Source organism: Lissotriton vulgaris, chromosome 2_2 (genome assembly GCF_964263255.1).
Source record: "Lissotriton vulgaris chromosome 2_2, aLisVul1.2, whole genome shotgun sequence".
Classification (NCBI taxonomy): domain Eukaryota; kingdom Metazoa; phylum Chordata; class Amphibia; order Caudata; family Salamandridae; genus Lissotriton; species Lissotriton vulgaris.
In genome coordinates this window covers 66,327,592-66,330,807 of record NC_141688.1, presented here as the reverse complement: position 1 = coordinate 66,330,807, position 3,216 = coordinate 66,327,592, and the positions used below count along the sequence as shown (strand labels likewise).

At 43.9% G+C, this 3,216-nt stretch overlaps 1 pseudogene across 1 annotated transcript; it reads left to right on the top strand.

Annotated features, from left to right (window-relative positions):
• Positions 1 to 2,063: 2,063 nt before the first annotated feature.
• LOC147729015 (large ribosomal subunit protein eL21 pseudogene) lies at positions 2,064 to 2,616 on the top strand (annotated as a pseudogene). Its single transcript, XR_015309174.1, has one exon. The product of XR_015309174.1 is annotated as a large ribosomal subunit protein eL21 pseudogene (transcript).
• Positions 2,617 to 3,216: the final 600 nt, after the last annotated feature.

Below are 3,216 nucleotides of genomic sequence, written 5' to 3'. Positions count from 1 at the left end.
CCAGTTGTCCGGCCCAAACCTTCTCTTTTCTTACATGTACGGTACCCCTCCAGTAGTCCCAAGGTACTACCATGGGCAGGGTGCAGTGTATGTGGAAGGTAGGACATGTACTTGTATGTGTTGCGTGTCCTGATAGTGATATACTGTACATTTCGGTTTTCACTGTTGAAAGGCTGTCTGTCCCAAAGGTTAACATAGGAGCTGCCTTGTAACATCTTACAAGTGTATTTTTCCACTGAGACAAGGTGGAGGAATAGAGTTAAGGCTATCTGTACTCAGAATTTAATTACAGGCATTTTAGTAAAGGTGTTTTTTTAAACTGTGAATTTGAAAAGACCACTTTTAGAAAGTGGGCATTTTCTTGTTTACCATTCTGTGTGCCTCTGCCTGTTTGTTTATTCACCGTCTAGTTTTGGAGTGACAGGAGCTGGGGTTGTGCATTCACTCTAGACAGTCAAAAGGGGAGTTGACGTGTGTCCTGCCTTGCCTGGGTAACTCATCACTAGGCTGAATAGACCTGGTCTGCATTTAGAGTGGTGGAAGGAGTTTCACTAGCATCTCAATAGGCTATGTCGCCTTTGCACAATGCTGTCTCCACCCCCGTGGTCAAGCTGCACAACGGTAGGACAGAACTAGTTTGTACTGTGCTCAGAGACTCTGAAATCAAAACAAAAACAATGAGAACATGGGGTATAAGTATGAGACCTTAAACCCTAGGACTTTAGATAACTTATGGAAACAATAGGACCCTGCCAAGAAGAAGAGCGGAAGAGCTGTGTGAGAAGTGTTACCCTTTTTGTGTGAGGGTGGGTTGGCCTGCAGTTGCTGATTCTGTCTGTGCTAAAGGAAAAGGACTGACTCTTTTTGCCCTGCTGTGGTATCCGGCTTGTGAAGAATCTTGAAGGGTTTGTGTGTGCTGGCCTCCTGTTTTTCAAAGACTTAGGGACATCAAAGTCTTCATTGTGTGCTTTACTCATTGAAAACCTACTTGGACAGATTGCAGGGCTTATTCCCCACCATGTGCAAAACAAGAGGCACTGCTGTGCCATGTCTTGAAGGCCCCTTGGCTGTGAGGAGATCTCCAAACAAAACTACGGCCACTCATCAGTGAAGCAAGCGCAAAAGAGTCAACAGCGCTGTCCTGCAACCATTCATGCGTGTCGAAGTCTCTGCAACTCCCGGAAGGGGAAGCACCAAAAGCAGTGGCTCTGCCTAGTGTGAGACTCAGTGGCCGAGTGCCCTGGCACCTCCAGATTGGAAACCTGGGTGCGGAGGTGAGCTGGGGTGCAGACTTATTTAAAGGAAGCAGGAGCCTCACCATCACTCGGGGACATGAGCAGGCATCTTGGTAGTCATTTGCTGGCCCCGCTGCAAAGTGGAGGGGGACCAAGTTAATTCTTCTGTCCCCCTCCCCCTTAGGTAATACAGCTGGGGGCGTTTTTGGTTCTCTTGCAGCAGTTAGTCGAGTTCCGCTCGACCCCTCTCCCTCAATTTATTGTATGCACTGTAGTAGGCAGGAAAGTGGCCCGATAGCCTCATAGTGGAACAGTGAGTATCTGTACCCCGACACAGCACACTAGGAGCACAGGAACTATGTGCCCTAAAGATTTCATTTGGGGAGTTATATGCATGTGAATATGGTGTTGCTTGTGTTTTCTCTACTACATTTGGTGTCATGATGTGATAAATATCAGTTTACTCCTGTTGATAACAGGAGAACAAGTATCATCTGTTGTGTTTGCCTATTTTGTATAGTGAAGTTGTTTACAACAAGGGCAACCTATAAGTATTTACTTTAATGCTCCATCTGTGATGACTGTGAACATTGCCCAGTTGACAAAGTAACTTGTGATTTGTGTGTTTGTGCTCTCCGTGTTTATATACAATATAAGAGATATTTTTTATATAACCTGGTGTGTAGACTCTTTTGTGGTGTGTGTAGTGTGTCACTAGTGTCTGTGTGTTGCAAATCGCTTTATACATTGCCACTTGGGTAAGCAGGGGTTATCTTGGGTGTTCAACTCCCTTACACTGACTAGTGTGGTGGTTTTTACCTGGCTTTCCGCCGGATTCGCCATCTTCCAGTAAACCGCCAAAATGACGAACACAAGAGGAAAAAGGCGAGGAACGCGTTACATGTTCTCTAGACCATTTCGCAAACATGGAGTTGTACCTCTGGCGACCTACATGCGCATCTACAAGAAGGGGGACATAGTGGACATAAAGGGTATGGGAACAATTCAAAAGGGTATGCCGCACAAGTGTTACCATGGCAAGACTGGAAGGATATTCAACGTCACCCAACATGCAGTGGGCATTATTGTAAACAAACAAGTCAAGGGCAAAATTCTTGCCAAGAGAATTAACGTGCGTATTGAACATATTAAGCATTCAAAAAGCAGAGACCGCTTTCTGAAGCGTGTCAAAGAGAATGAAAGGAGGAAGACGGAGGCCAAGGCGAAAGGCTTGTGGGTTGAAATGAAACGCCAGCCTGAAGCACCAAGAGCAGCGCACTTCGTTAGTACACTGGGCAAGGAACCCGAACTGTTGGAGCCAATTCCCTACGAGTTCATGGCGTAACTTTGTATTTACAAATAAAAGCAAATATTTTGCACCTGGCTAAGGTGTATGCCCTAGTTAACCAATACCCTCATTTATAATAGATATACTTTTAAACCATTAGTTAATGGATACCAGCTTCTACTAGTCTCTTCAAACTGGCATCTGACCAAGTGATCTAGCATAGAATGAGCTTTTTGTTACTTAGAAGTGGTCTTTTGGGTACCTGGTTACCGATGACAAGGTAACTAGCGATCAAGGTCCAGTTTCTGCCTACAATTTATCTTATTGTATTATGCTGTGTATTATATATTGTTCTCAATTTTTGAACTTGGTTTCCTTTTTTTTTCTTATTATGCTAAAACAGCAGGGACTCTTGCTTTGCTGGGTATGCCTTATGTATTGCTATTTGTAATATACTATCCTGGTAGCCTCCCGTAGTTAGTCAACTAAAATTTTTGCTCTGTGTACGTTAATAACCTGCAGAACTGCAGATGGAGTTTGTCCTGAGAAGTTCACAATATAGAGTGCTATGTATTAATGATTGTTGATGGACACTATCTTCTTGTTGGACACTCTTGACTGACGTCACTTTTCTGTATTAATGTCTCTATTTTCCCATTCATTTCTTACTGCCAACTTCTCATCAAGAACATT